The following is a 16,603-nucleotide window of genomic DNA, read 5'->3' as shown; positions in this document are numbered from 1 at the left end:
TCAAGAGAAAGGTAAAGAGAAGTACCTCGCTTGGAAAACCAAGGACTCTAGAATTATGGCTTGGGTAATTGGATACGCCGATGTTCAGTTTGTTCCTAACCTCAGGCCTTAAAAGTCTGCTCGTGCTATGTGGAAATTTTTAAAGAAAGTCTATACTCAAAGCAACAACGCTCGACGACTTCAGTTGGAATTTGAATTGGCAAATTTTTCTCAGGACTCTCGCTCCATTGAAGAGTTTTATTTTGGATTCTCTAATCTTTGGGCTGAATACACAGATATCATTTATGCTTCAGTTTCTCCTGACAATCTCGAAGCTGTACAAGCTGTGCATGAAGTCGCCAAGCGAGATCAGTTTCTCATGAAATTGCAATTTGAATTTGAATCTATCTGATCTAGTCTTATGAATCACGAATCTCTTCCAATGTTGGATGGCTGTTTGGATGAGTTATTAAGGGAAGAGCAACGACTTATAACTCGTGCCTCTTTGGAGCAATAGCAGAATCAAGTAGCACCGGTTCTTGTTGCATATGCTGCTCAACGAAAATTCAGATCTCGGGATACGTCCAATGTGCAGTGTTACAGCTGTAAAGGGTTTGGTCACATTGCTCTTCAGTGTCCTAAAAAGGTATACAATTACTGTAAAAAGACTAGTCATGTGATTAAAGAATGTCCTATTCTCCCTCCACGCAAGACTGAATCAAGTTATGCTGCTATTGCCACGTTAGCCGGTAGTTCTGCTACGCCAGTTGCTACTACTCAAGTTCTAGCCTCTCCTAGTCTTACCCAAAATTCCATCACTCCTGAGATGATCCAACAAATGGTTATATCTACTTTATCTGCCTTAGGAGTCTCGGGTAATCCATCAACTGATACTTCTTCTTGGTTATTAGACTCTGGTGCTTCTAATCATATGACTCATAATCCTTTATTACTTGGTAACCTTAGACCATATACTGGACCTCTGATGGTAACATACTTCCTATTTCAGCCATAGGTGATTTATCACTAGATTTACGTAATGTGCTAGTTTCTCCTCATTTATCTACTAATCTCATATTCGTTGGTCAACTTGTTGATAACAATTGCACTATCTCTTTTTCTTCATCTAGTTGTCATGTGCAGAATCAGGTGTCCGGGAGAATGATCATGAGGGGGTCTACGAAGGGACGTCTCTTTTCTATTTCACCAAAGTCTGTTTCGTTTTTTCCTATTGTTTGTAATTCTGCTACTTTTGATATTTATGATTGGCATAAAAAATTGGGACATCCCAATTCTAATGTGTTACGATAGTTGTTAAACTCTGATTTGCTTGGTAATAAGAATTCTGCTTCAGTTTCATTTATTTCTCTTGATTGTGCTTCATGTAAACTTGCTAAAAATAAAATTTTGTCGTTTCCTTCTCATGGTTCTCATGCTTCACATATTTTCGATATTGTTCATAGTGATATCTGGGATATTACACCTGTGGCTTCTCATACTCAAAATAAATATTGTGTTACCTTTATTGATGACTATACTCGCTTCACGTGGATTTATTTTCTTCATGCAAAAAGTGAAGTTTTCTCTACCTTTCAATCTTTCCTTGCTCTCGTTAACAATCAATTTTCATCCTCAATTAAGATCTTACGATCCGATTCCGGAGGCGAATATATGTTTAATGCATTCCAATCCTTCTTACAAACCAAATGTATTATTTTTCAGCAATCTTGTCCTTTTACTCCTCAACAAAACGGAGTTACAGAATGCAAGAATCGTCATCTTCTTGATATTGTTAGAGCTCTCCTGATTGAGTCTTCTGTCCCCTCTCAATTTTGGTGTGAAGCTCTGTCTACATTTGTTCATCTCATAAATCGATTACCTTCTCATACTCTTGATAAAGTTTTGCTATTTTATAAACTCTTCGATCATCACCCTACATATTCTCATCTTCATCCCTTTGGTTGTGTTTGTTTTGTTCACTTGCCACAACATGAAAGGACAAAACTCACGTCTCAATCTATCAAATGTGCATTTCTCGGATATGGTGGGACTCAAAAAGGGTATGTTTGCTATGATCCTACGACACGCCACATTAGGATTTCTCATAATGTTGTTTTCTTTGAAAAGCAATCTTTCTTCCCTTCAGCACTTAGTGTTTGTTCCCCCGAACTCTCTATCTTGCCTAATTTCTCTATAGAATCCTCTTGATACAAGCCAGGTCTTGTTTACACCCGAAGACATGTTGCACCAATCACTGGTCCTCTTATTGAGACAACTGCCTTCTCGAACCTCCCTGATCCTCCATTTTCGACATCAGATCCTACACCAGATGATCTTCCACCACCAGCCCTCTTCGCCGCATTTCTCGTGTTTCTCGACCACCAGATAGGTATGATTTTCCCTCCCATAGCTCTATGATTGCTACCTTAACTCAATTTACATTCTTTCCTCCTATAGACAGGCTATAGAACAAGAGTGTTGGCAACAGGCAATAAATGCAGAACTTGAGGCTCTTGAGGGCAACCAAACTTAGGATGTTGTACCTTGTCCACAGGGTGTGAAACCTATTGGAATTAAATGGGTATATTCAGTTAAGCTTCGTTCTGATGGCTCTCTTGAGCGCTATAAGGCTCGACTGGTTGCCCTAGGTAACCGTCAAAAGTATGGCATCTATTATGATGAGACATTTGCTCTTGTTGCTAAGATGACTACTGTTCGCCTATTGCTATCTCTTGCCGCTTCTTAGTCTTGGTCTCTATATCAAATGGATGTAAAGAACGCATTCTTACATGGGGATCTTAAAGAAGATATTTACATGAAGCTTCCATCCAGTATGCCTCTTTTCTCAGCTGACTCTGTATGTAAACTAAAACGTTCTTTATGTGGTCTTAAGGAGGCCCCCCGAGCATGGTTTGACAAGTTTCGTCGCACTCTCTTGGATTTCTCCTTTACTCAAAGTCGGTATGATGCATCCTTGTTTCTTCAAAGGAGTATTGTGGCATTATTCTCTTGTTGGTCTATGTGGACGATATTATTATTTCTGGATCCGATCATGCACTAATTCAGAAGCTTCAGGAGCATCTACACTCAATTTTTCATATGAAAGACCTTGGCCATCTGACTTACTTTCTTGGTTTAGAGGTTTATACTACACCACATGGTATTTTCTTGAATCAACATAAATATATTCATGACTTGATTCGATTAGGTAATTTATCTGACGTCTCTTTTGTTGACACTCCATTGGAGCTTAACGTCAAGTATCGAAAAGATGAAGGCGATGTTATTCCAGAGCCTACTCTTTATCGAAAGTCGGTAGGCAGTAGCACATATCTTACTATTACACATCCGGATATTTCCTTCACAGTCCATACTGTTAGCAAATTTATGGATGCCCCTCGACATCTCCATTTGGTAGCTGTTCGTCGCATTATTCGCTACCCTATTGGGAATCCTCATCGTGGTTTGTTTTTTCCTAGAGGGACGCCTCTTGCTCTTATCACTTATAGCAGTGTTCTAAATAGCGCAAGGCGTGGCTAGACGTTGACCTGAAGCTAAGGGCTAGGTGAGATTAAGCGAGGCAAACGCGTTAAAAAGCGTTTTCTTATTTTAATATTATTTTAAATTTTTAATCAAAAAAATTTATTTAATAATTATAAATAATACATACTAAACATCCAAAATAAATTTATAGAAACTTTTTACATTTTTTTTTTTCAAATTTTTCAACAAAAAGATAAGTTCCAAATTTAAATAAATAGCATAGGAACTTAAAGCATATCCAACTCTTTATCAGACTCAAATTCAATACTATCATCTTCATCTAATTCATCCTCCGTATCGTCTGATACAAAATCCTCCTCGTCAGGCTCCCTTATATCATTCTGAGCATTTCTGTCTCTTGATGAAGGTTGTGTGAGATTTCATTTTCCACCCCATCATACTCCTCATCATCACAACCCTCTACAATCCAAGATTGTGCATTAGTTGCATCACTTGCTAATAGAGTCTCTATTTTGCCCTTCTTCTTCTTCTTGTTTGCCAACCTTGCATTAAATTGGATATAAACAAGATTGTTCATCCTAGTAGTGTCAAGTCTATTCCATTTCTTCAAGTGTATCCAAAAAACAAAAAATAAAAAGATGAAAAAAAAGAAATGTACATTTAATGGAGCAAATCATATTCAAGTAATTATTCATTGCTCATTAGTAAGTAAAATGTAACAACCTAATTAATAGTTACCCCTTCAAAAGAACTCCAATTTCTTTCACAACCGGATGAACTAGTAGTCAAACCAAGTATCGTTTTTACCATGGTCTTCAAATTGGGTGTTTCATTCCCATAAAAATCCCACCAACTCACTAATAAATGAAAGTAAAAAACATGTTATTTCATATTTATATAATCATATATAAATTATTATAAATTATTGATATAAAAGAGAGTAATATGTTAACATACCCGGATTGTAATTTTCATCATTGTTCTCACATGCACTTATTGCAAGCTTCCTTCCAAATGAACCTTCCTTTTGGACATATTTTTGCAACTTAATATTTATCACATGATGTTGCATTTGATCATTAGGAAAGAATTTCTCAACACAAGCAATCAAATTATTTATCATGAATGAATCATACATGGATTCTTGAAGAAATTGAATGGATTCAAAAAATAAGCCGTTGTATGAAGTGAACTATCAAGGCGACCTTTACTTTTAGCATCAATAATGTCCAAGCTTGGCTTATAATCACATTCCCTCTTCAATATTTTTGCAATGTCATCCTTTGCCTTTAGTAGCTCTCCATAAACAAAGCCCATTGAAGGCTTTTCTTCTCCATCAACAAGTCTAAGAACTTTTACTAGTAGAGTGAATACCTTCAAACACAAGTTTATCATATTCCAAAAAACGTTCAGAACAATAATATCAAATGCCTCTTTTCCCTTTTTAGACTTGGACCATTTCGTGTATCCCATTCATTGCTAGTAATCATACTTCTCAACTCTTATTTTTTATCAAGCAAACTTTGCAATGTTAAGAACGAGGATGCAAATCTAATGACTCCTGGCCTAACTATCTCTCTTTTTGTGAACTTTCTCATTAATGCCAAGTCTTGTGATGTGCATAAATGAAAATAGTGAATGATTTTGCCTTGTTAATCACTCCCTTGAAGTTGGGAAGTTTAGATATTCCTTCAAGCATAAGGTTTAAAGTGTGAGTGGCACATGATATCCAAAATATGTTAGGCCTTTGTAATTCTAACAATTTTGCAGCGGCCATATTATTGGAAGCATTGTCAGTTACAACCTGAACCACATTTTCAACCCCAACCTCTTTAATACAATCATTGACATAGTCAAATATATACTGACCTGTATGAGCATCATTTGAAGCTTCCTTTGATGAAATAAATGTGGTCCCCAATTTACAATTCACACACAAATTCATGATGCTTGTTCTTTTTCTATCACTCCAAGCATCCGTCATGATTGAACACCTATTATTTTTCCACTCTTCTTCTTGCTTCTTCAAATTTTCTTTTGTCCTCTCCACCTCTCTCTTCAAAAGTGGGTCCCTTAATTGGTACTGGGAAGGAGGAATGTAACCGGTCCATATTGACCAAGAGCTTCAACAAATAGTTTAAAACTATCATTATCAATGGCATTAAAAGGAATTCCGACTTCATAAACCCATCTTGCTAAATATCAATGAACCTCTAATAACCTTTTCTTAGCTATTGCATCATTCATATTTTGTTGTCTCAATTTCTTATTTGCACTCATAGAAGCATCATTGACATTGATAGACCTTGCAAATTGATCCATAGGTCTCACATTAATAGGCCTTTTCCTAGTCCCTCTTTCAATAATAGCAATTTCCTCTTCTTCCTCACATATAGTAGGCAAAGATATATTCACATCTTCCCTCAACTTAGCATCATTCAATATCTTCTCTGTTTTTTTGGACTTTGTCTCTTGAATCGCTTCAACATACTTAGCTTTTTGTTCTTCACTTGCTTTAAGACATGATGCCACACATTTTCCCTTGATTCCCGCTACGTGAAATTTATGCCTAGAGATTCCTTCCTTACTAACCTTATCACATAATATGCATTTCACATTACTAAAATTGTTTGGATCTGCCAAAATCGCGGTTTCCCATCCAACATCTCCGGAATCCCTTTTGAGTTGACTAGCATTGGATTTAGGTATGGTTGAAGAATCACTTTCTTCCATTCATTCCTAAAAAATAGAAACAATATAAAATTTATAAACATTGGGGGTTCAATGTACTAAAATGAAATAGGGCAAAGATGTACAAAAAATTACAAGCTCTGTAAATGTGAAATACCTCCAGTTTTCTCATTTCCCCTGTTTCTTTAGTACAAAAAGAACACAATTTTCCAAATGATTATATCGATATGAAAAAAGAATTCGTGATACTTTTATGTTTTATCCACCTACCAACCTCATTTGATATGAAAAAAAGAATTCGTAACATTGATATTTGACGCTAAAGAAGACCCTACTGTGGACTCCATTGACTCATTAGCCACAATTCTAGACTTTTAATATAAAATGCCTGGCTTGTCTCTTTCATTTCCTGTACTTTTATCTTTTATACATTCAAATTCCAATATAACCCCCCCCCCCCACTATGGAGACAAGATTAGAAACCCGCTGTCAAAAAGCACAAACAAAAACAACAGGTTCGTCTATTTTCATTTTGGTGTGCTTGACTTACTAACATTACCGTAGAAAGTGGAAATTTTTTGTTGAAGACGAGCAAGCGAGCAGGCACTAGTTGGAAGAGATTGTCCGGATTTTGTAGTCGCCAGTCGGAGAGGTGTTCTTCAATTAGGGCACGAACAGATGAAAGAAATTGGCCCTTTAATTTTTAGTTTAAAAGAAGCGTTAAAAAAAAAAGAAAAAGTGCCTTTGCTGCGCAACTAAGCACACTAAGGCACGAAATTTGCGTTGATCGCTAAATTAGGCGCCTACGCCTTTGCGTGGCGTTTTTGTTGCGCATCGCGCCTAGGCGCGCTTTTTAGAACATGGGCTTATAGTGACGCTGATTGGGCAAGTTGCCTTGATTCTTATCGTTCTACTACTGGATGGTGTATTTTTTTTGGGAGATGCTCTCATTTCTTGGAAATGTAAGAAACAAGATTGTGTTTCTAAGTCCTCCACTGAGACTGAATACCGTGCTATGTCAGCTGTATGTTCCGAGATTATGTGGCTGCGTGGTCTTTTAGCTGAGCTTGGTTTTTCCCAATCACGACTTACACCTCTCCATGGTGACAACACCAATGCTATTCAGATTGCTGCTAATCCTATGTATCATGAACGTACTAAACATATTGAAGTGGATTGTCATTATATTCGAGATGCCTATGATTCCATGATCATCACTCTTCCTCATGTCTCCACTACTCAACAAGTAGCAAATATTTTCACCAAGTCCTTGACTCGCCTCCGTCATAATTTTCTCCTCGGCAAATTGATGCTTGTGGACTCCCCAACATCAATTTGAGGGGGGGTATTAGAGATTATTTAGTTTATTTGGTTTCCAAAATAGAATCTTGACAAATCACATACTAATTTTAGGGGATTTTCATTCCAATTGTACATATTTTCTTTCCTTTCTTTGGACCTCTGTAATACTATAAAAGGATGTAATACATACGTGAAAATTAGTCAGCAAACAATTGTCAAGAGCAACCTATCAAATCAAATTGATACCATTTTGCAGTTACAAGGAACATGGAAATTACAGTTTACAAGGAAAGGCAAACAATATTTGCGAAACGAATGGTATCGTTTTGAACTTGACAGTTAGGCATTTGTTTACCTTTTAAACAAAATTATTTTCTCTGCATCTCATTTTTCCCAACAAAATTCTGTGTCTAGAGTATTCAATTAATCAACAAGACTTCATCTCAACAACAAAATACACATGCAATTTGGGGGGGGGGGGGGGGGGGGAAAAAAAAAAAAAAAAAAAAACCCCGGGGAAAGAAAAACTGAGAGGGGGGGGGGGGGGGGGGGGGGGGAATAAAAATAAAATAAAATAAATCCCTGGGAGAAATATATATAGACCAAAAAAAAGTAGAAAAATGACACAGATGCTCCTCACAATTAGGAGACATAATACACATTTTCATGAAAAAGTTACAGATGCACTTCAAAAGTTTAACATGAATTCCGATAAGTAGCTAACTTCATGTGCAATGCTACTCATCGACCCTAAACTTTGGCAGCATTAGATCAGGTTGAAAGGCCTATGTTTTTAACTCCTTTGATGTTAATTAGAAGTGGTAGAAAAAAATACCTGTCTAATTTTCACATAACTCTGCTGCAACATAGATGCTGCAGATTCTGAGAGACAGGGATGGCATTCAGTTCGACAATAGTGTATATACTTACGCACAGCAACTAAGATACTTCAGTCTGGGAACCACAACCTCAGCAATGCAACTACAAAACACAAACAAAAGGACAGATTTTAAGAAAAAGAACCTCTTCAACCAGTTATCCTCTTTGGAAGTCCTTGTGTCACTTGTGATTGCACTGGCAGAAGCATGAACTTTGATAATGTGGCTAGCAATATTCTGCAAAGGCATAATATCTGAATAAGTTCAGAAAATATATGCAATTTCAACAATATGAAATTGAGTTCTTTTAAAGTGGTACGCTTGCAAACTAAATTCGCATAGTGGAAAATGTGTGTAGTTAACCATGTGGTTTGCTTCCCTTCAGGGTTCCAAACAAATCTTGGAAAAAACACAATATCTAAAGGTGACTAATAATTTTTTACCTTGTCTTGTGTGTATATTCTGATATCTGTCACAATGAAAATTAAATCAAATCTTGAAAGAATTGTGGTCTGCAAGTCAATATTATCTTGTGCAGTCGGAAGAGAAAAGTCTATTAGTTTCTCCAAAATAGAACAAACGGAAATGATGAAGACATGAAAATAACCAGAGAGCAAATACTGATGGACCTTGAGATCATCGTGGTGCCCAGATGAAGGGTTGGCAGCTGCAAGCACTGGGGTCCTTGATTTGAGAACAGTTGTTATCCTGCTTTAGCAATAGAGATGGTTTGCTGCTCCATTGCATCATGAATGGCAACCCTAGACCATGGATATGAACTGTTGAGAATTCTACAAAGAGAACCGTATATACAAACAGGATTATGATGATCGATTTATAATCACCTGTCTTCTGCCCTCGTTTTGTCAAATTCATCAATGCAAACAACAACATCTGCCAAGACCATAGCTCCTCCTTCTAGATAAAACTCCCTCTGTATTACCAAAGTAGAGATCTAAATAAATATCGTGTAGCATAAAATTAGAAAGGCATGCCAACTGAAAAGAATCTCAAGCAACAGATAAACTTACCTAGCTATTATCACGAATCACAGAAGCAGTAAGACCAGCAGCAGATGATCCTTTCCCAGAAGTATATACAGCTACTGGAGCTGTCTTCTCAACAAACTTGAGAAACTTCACGGTAAATTAAAAACTCAGAAATTTGTTTTATATGGTCAATAGGGAAATATATCATTGTCAAAATATCTTCAAACCAATTTTAAAATGCATGAACCAAAATGAAGATTTTTCACAAAAAAGATGGAATATGTGGTAATGCTCAACAAATTAAAAATGTAAGGAAAGTTTAATAACCTGTGATTTGGCTGTGGATGGATCACCCAAGAGCAACACATTGATATCGCCTCTTAGTTTTACACCATTGGGCAATGTCTGCATTCTCAAAAGAGTGAATGTGTAACCAAATGTACTGGAAAAGTAACATCAGTAATAGTAAACAATTAACAATATACCTTCCTTGAACCTCCAAACAAAAGGCAAGCATCAGCCTTCTTCACGTCAGCATGACCAAATATTGAGGGAGCAATTTTGGAGCATACATTTTCATATGCATTACTATCTGATGTGAATTTTTTTAATTCTTCAATCTAAAATAAGTAAAAATATGTCTGTAATAAAATCCTAGGACAAGTGAAAAATGATTTCTGAAACATGCACCTTAAAAAGAAGCAAAATGCAATTACGCAGAAATGAAATTCTTATAATTTTGTACCTCATCTCTAGTGAAGTTGGTTGGACCCGTGAATTAGCCTGAGCAGTTTCTTCTAACCCAACAACCCTTATATAAGGTTGCCTAACTGCAACTGATCCTGTATGGCTGCTCAAAAAAACACGTTGAGTTACAAAGAGATGGATGATACATAGTCCTTAACACTCATCCATTATAAAACTCTTACGATGTTGATGAATTGGCAGCTTGAAAGATGCTATAAATTCCCATAATGGTCAATCTTGTCCCAGGCACAATTGTTTGCACAAGCTGGCGGTCAACAGATAGAAGCATGTTCCTTGGTAACTCCCCTGTAGGGACATCCTTTAATTTCCAAATATCAGTAAAGAGACAAAAGGTTAACAAACCATAACAAGTGAAACTGATATAGTGAACAATAATGGAGATAATGATCATCTCCATTTAGTAGGTAAAGACTCTAACCTCAGGATTTTCCTGCAATTTCAGCGTCTGTTGATCAACATACTTGCTTTTATCTGGAACCACAATCCATGGATCAATTGGGCATGGTTCTTCCCCAGGCCACGAAGTAGGCAATCATTTTACATGTTAAAAAATAAAAAAATAAAAATAAAAAATAAAAACCATAGAAGTTAAAGAGAATGGATTTGCCAACACTTGAGGGACATGATCACAAGAACGTGGCACAACTGCTCCTCCAAGCCCTGGACAGCACAGAACAACCTTTACATTCTTACAGTTTTTGTAGAGTTTATAAAGCAAAAGAAAATAACTTTTATTGATAAAATAAAATTTTACACTCTTTTGGACACACTTTGATTATATGGAGACACTTCTTACTAACACACTACACTACCTCACTATGTCTCTCTTTCTCTACTTATTCTCTTTGCTCTCACTCTCTTCACACGCTTTCATCATGCACCATCCCCTATTTATAGAAGTAGATTGATGGTGACAATTCTTCTACACAAAAATTGATGATTCTAGATAATTCCATTAACTGATTATAAATCATTTTCCTAGAAAAATCTAGAATAATGATAGGCAATATTTTCAAAGAATTCTCTAGATTTTTCTTTGGTTGAGAAGGGATAATAAAGATGGTAAATCCTAGATTAATCTAGAAAATTCTTGCCAAAGTCAGTGATGATTTCTTCAATTTAATAAGTGGAAAAGAGAGACATAGTGAGGTGTTCTAGTGTGTTTGGTTAGTGTCCTTGGTGTGTATCCAAAATTGTGTAAAATTTTATTTCATTAATAAAAATTATTTTCTTTTGGTGTTTAAACTCTTCAAATTGGTATCATAGCAAGGCAGTCGTGGAGGGATTTTTTGAGCTTCTTGAGTTCATGCACAAAAGGAGTTTGTGAAGCTTTTATAAAGCTTGCTTGATTACGAGAAGGTAAATCAAGTCATGATGGGCGACCTACAAGTGGTAGGCGGTATAAAAAAGCTCAACAATCATAATTACACTACTTGGCAAACTTGCATGGAGTCGTATCTCCAAGGATAAGACATGTGGAAAGTAGTTAGCAGAAGTGATGTGACGTCGTCAGAAAAGGCCGGAGCTCTAAAGAAGTGGAGAATCAAAGTTGGTAAGGCTTTGTTTGTTATAAAGACAACAATTGAAGAAGAATTGTTGGAGCATATAAGAGAAAAGATTACACCAAAGGATGCATGGGATGCATGGGACACTTTGACCTCACTATTCTCAAAGAAAAATGACTTAAGGCTGCAGTTTCTGGAGAACGAGCTTCTCTCAATCACTTAATGAGAATTAACCGTAAGTCAATACTTTAATAAAGTTAAATCTCTCTGTCGTGAATTTCAGAGTTAGATGCTTCAAGTAAAATTTCGGAGTCTCGAATGAGAAGAATAATTATACATGAATTGAGACCTGAATTTAGAAATTTTATCACTGCAATATAAGGTTGGCCCGAGCAACCTTGATTAGTTAATCTAAAAAGTTTGTTGGCCGACCAAGAAGCATTAACTAGGCAAATGTTAGGGGTCTCAATAAAGAAAGAGGAGGAAGAAGCACTATATAGCTATAAAAGAAGATGTTGGCCCAGTCAACAAAATAATAAAGAATTAAAAGAAGGTAAATTTGAAGGATGGATTGAAGGAAGTTACCAGATAAGGGGAGCTGAACAAAGTCATGTCAAGAGAGGTCAGTCATCCAAGAGATTTCAATGAAATAATGACACTTGTTTCGGATGTGGCAAATGAGGACATTACGCTAGAAATTGTTGGTTTAAAAAGGAGCTAGCAGAAGGCAATATAGCAACCACCAACGAGCAAAAGAAATACAATAGTAAAGAAGAATGGGATGTGGAGGCAACCACAGCAACAATTGAGCAGGGTCGAGAAAAGAAATGAAATTCAAACTTAAAGGATAAACCAGTGTTGGTGGTAATCTTGCCTAATCAATTGGATTGTGAAGATGATTTGATTGATGATTCCGGAGAAGATGATTGGAACGATGACTCAGAAGATGGCATCGTAGTTAATAAAGAGATTTTAGAGTAGACGAGAAGAAGAAGAAAAAGGTTAAAATAAAAAGTCGATGCTGAAGGGGAGAATTGAAAAAATCATCACCGACTTTGGCATGAATTTTCTAGATTCATCTAGGATTTACCATCTTTATTATCCCTTCTCAACCAATGAAAAATCTAGAAAATACTTTGAAGATATTGTCTATCACCATTCTAGATTTCTCTAAGAAAATGACTTATAATCAATTAATGGAATTATCTAGAATCATCAACTTTTGGGTAGAAGAATTGTCACCACCAACTTACCTCTATAAATAGAGGATGGTGCATGATGAGAGAAAGTGTGTGAAGAGAATAAGAGCAAATAGAATAAGTGAAAAAGAGAGACATAATGAGGTGTTCTATTGTCTTTGGTTAGTGTCTTTGGTGTGTGTCCAAAATTGTGTAAAATTTTATTTCATTAATAAAAATTATTTTCTTTTGGTGTTTAAACTCTTCAGTTTTTACACAACAATGTCACATATTTTGCCTTTGCCTTGGTCCTAGATGCAGCAATGACAATTCCAGATATCTTAACCAACTTGGAAATATATTGTGCCTGCATGTCAATTTACAAGTTTTAGACAAAAGATTAATAGTTTCAATAAAAATCCACATTCCAAAATATTTAAAAGCATTTGACTAAAGTAAAATCCACTAACCCCTAGCGAACACATTGAGACAGAATCCTGGTCTGACCTCAGCAATATATGCACCTCGCCAGTCTCTGGCTCTTCCATTTCCCCAGCCTCTCCAGATACCCTTGATCTCAAACTTGCCAGAACTACTGCTACTGCATTTTCAAGCTAGTGTACATTCCGGAACAAAAGGAGAGGAAATAAAAATGAGTACATTAATCATGTAAATTCTAAAACAATGTCTTTGTGTAACTGATGAAATGGGAATGTAATAGATTACGAACACATGTACAAACAAGATATCCATATTTGTGAGTCAGATAGTGTTAGGAAAACGTGGGTCAAAATCAGCTTGCAACTAAAGTGAAATTAAGAAAATTGCAACTAAAAAATGGACATAAATATTTACGTAATTCACCCAATTTAAGCTACGTCAATGGGCAAGTATCGGAGAATTTCACTATAGTAGAAAAATTGCAATAACTTTATACCTATCTACATAGAGATAACAATTAATCTCTCTTTTACTATGAAAACTAAGTAGGAAGCACTCATTTTTCTCTCTCTAATTTTCTCTCTCTAGTCACTTATTTTTTTTTCTCTCTACTTTATATATATATTGTAGTTTGATACTAAATCTAGTGAGTATTGGAGTTTTGGTTGAAGTAATCTTGAAGAGATCAAAATTATGTGCCGGGAAGAAAAGTCATGCCGCTAGTTGGCCACTCGAGTGACGTCTGCATATTTTCTACATAGACTTGTCGCCCTCCTGGTGCTCGAGCAATGAAGCTATCTCCTGCCTACCGCTCACCTATCATTATCAGACCCAAGCATTTTTTTCATTTTGACGCGTTTTTGGAAGAAATTCATCTACGACTTGATTTCTAGGATTTTATATATATAGGTCACGGCTTGTATTGTTCCCATAACATTCATACAACATCTTAAGAACTTTAAATCTTAATTGAGAGTATTGTTGTAAACACAATTACTATTCATTATAGTGAATTTCTCCTCATCTGCCTGTGATTTTTTCCCATCTTTTCACATAAAACTTGGTGTTCTTATTTCGTTTCTTGTTTATTTCATTATTGTCGTTATCTTGTGATATATAAAAGTACAGCTTTTGTACATTTAAGCAAGTTCTTGAAAATATTAGACCCACCATGTAAATGGAAATGATCGTGAGATATTAACTCTCATGTCTCCGTTTAAAATAAACGCACCCACATCTTACAACACTCTTGAGCACCACCATTTTGATTCAGAGACTGGAATTTTCTCTGGCAGGTTAAAGTCTCACCCCAACCACTGAATTATGTGTTTTTGTGTATGTGTATGTGTTTGCGTTAGCATATTTTTTATTCTGGTCATGTTTTAAGCTAAATGATAAGTCAAGATTCAACTAGAGTAACATTAAATAGGTACAGCCATTTAAAGAAATACGAATCAATCATATCAAACAAGTCAAGCTGAAAAGCACCTAATTTGTTCATCGTGAAGGGCTGAATGATATTATAAACCTCAGGCAAGATCCGGCTCTAGTGGTTTACTGTAATACACACAGACACACAATTGTTCGGTTAGGTATACAGTACACTACATGTACATAAGCATTATGGCATCAAGGAGCAGTACCACATGCTGCAAGTTTTGTACTTTTCCCATAGATCAAGAACAAAATAATACTACTATGACTTTATCAATGAATAATAGACAAATACTAACAAGAGGTAGGTAGTCGGTAGGTTTCTGTCGGAGAAGTTGGGGCAGGGTTTGGTCCGAGTCGTAGGATGAGATCGGTGAGGTTGATAGGGAGGCACTTGGGATCCCCCACAAGGGCCTCTCTGTAGGGATAAACGTTCGGCTGGGTCATGCATTGAAAATTCCTTATGAATTCTTTGAATTTCTGCAACGCTGCGTGCCGGCTAATCCCATTCGCCTGGTCCCCGGAGGAGGCGCCACCAGGAGGGAATTGCGCCTGGTCGCTGTAGTATATCTCTCCCTCATCCCATCCTGACATCTCTCTCTCTCTCTCTCTCTCTCTCTCTGTGTGAGAAATTCTCTCTGAACAATTTTGTGAGTGAAGAAGAGTTCGAGGGGTCTTTTGAGATTGGGGGCGTGGGTTTGGCGCGAAAGATTTGGCAGGAGACTAGCCATGCGTCATGTGCATGAGGCAAGATTGATTATATGCTTCCTTAAACAGATTAAAATGCATTACAGATCATTAAACTTTCAGAAGAGTTGCATTCTAGTCATCCATCTTCAGTTTCTTGCAATAAAGTCGTCCACTTTCCATTTTCTTGCAAATTTATTTACTTTGTCCACTATCATCAGTCCAATTAAAGTAATATGTCTATCAAAATTGCCAAATTTGCAAGAAAGTTGATGTAGGGTGATTGATTGCACAAAAATAAATATGATTTACATAAATACAACTACTGAAAGTTAGGTTACCCACAGTGCAATTACCCCAAAAACAATTTGTTCTTGTAATCTTGTCTAAGTGAAAATAAAGAAAAGTAAAGAAAAAATGATGAAAAATTAAACACTATTGAAAATGGGAAAATAGATAAGTTTTTGTTAATCAATTAGGTTTCTCAAGACAATGTAAGAACTCGAAATAAGTATGATTATTCTAAATATTGTTATATTTATCGTCTCGAGAGTAAGGATGAAATTATTTATTTCATACAAAATTGAAGTTGAAGACAATTAGACAAAACTCTTAAAGCTAAAATCTGATAGAGAGGAGAATATGCTAGTGAATTTGACCAAATTTGTCTTGATTATTGTATTATTCATAAGGTTACTCCCCCATATTCTTCACAATCAAACTATTTTGGATTTTCATTTAACATGTGGAGGAAGCTCTTCTTACTGTCTATGATATTCTTAATAGAATTTCTAATAATAAAAATGAGTCCCCTTAAAAAATGTGAAAGGCTGGAATACCTTCCCATAAATATCTTAAAGTGTGATGATATTTAGCTAAGGTCTCAATTCTAGCATCTAAGAGAACAAAGATTGGTCAAAAACTATAAATTGTGTTTTTATGGGCTATGCTTTTCATAGTAATGCATACAAATTTTTAATCATTGACTCCAAAAATAATTTTATTAATAAGAACATAATTTTTGAAACTAAAGATGCAGAATTTTTTTTTTAAAACAGATTCCTTAAAAAAATGAATTCGAAGGACCAACTAATTTTGTTAGTACGACTCATATAGTTAGAGATGAGCCTAATGAATTGGAGGAAGCTAAAATTAGGAGAAGTAAAGACGACTATTACTATTTTGAATAATGCTATTTATTATCATAATAATTGAGCATCGGTAACGTGGTAACCCATTATCCCTCA

General features: G+C 35.9%; 1 pseudogene; it reads right to left on the bottom strand.

Moving 5' to 3' along the window:
* LOC111382478 overlaps positions 1-15,382 on the bottom strand; it is a 28,210-nt pseudogene extending 12,828 nt beyond the window's left edge.
* Positions 15,383-16,603: the final 1,221 nt, after the last annotated feature.

This window comes from Olea europaea, unplaced genomic scaffold (assembly GCF_002742605.1).
Source record: "Olea europaea var. sylvestris unplaced genomic scaffold, O_europaea_v1 scaffold2510, whole genome shotgun sequence".
Lineage (NCBI taxonomy): Eukaryota > Viridiplantae > Streptophyta > Magnoliopsida > Lamiales > Oleaceae > Olea > Olea europaea.
This window is presented reverse-complemented; position numbering and strand designations above follow the sequence as displayed.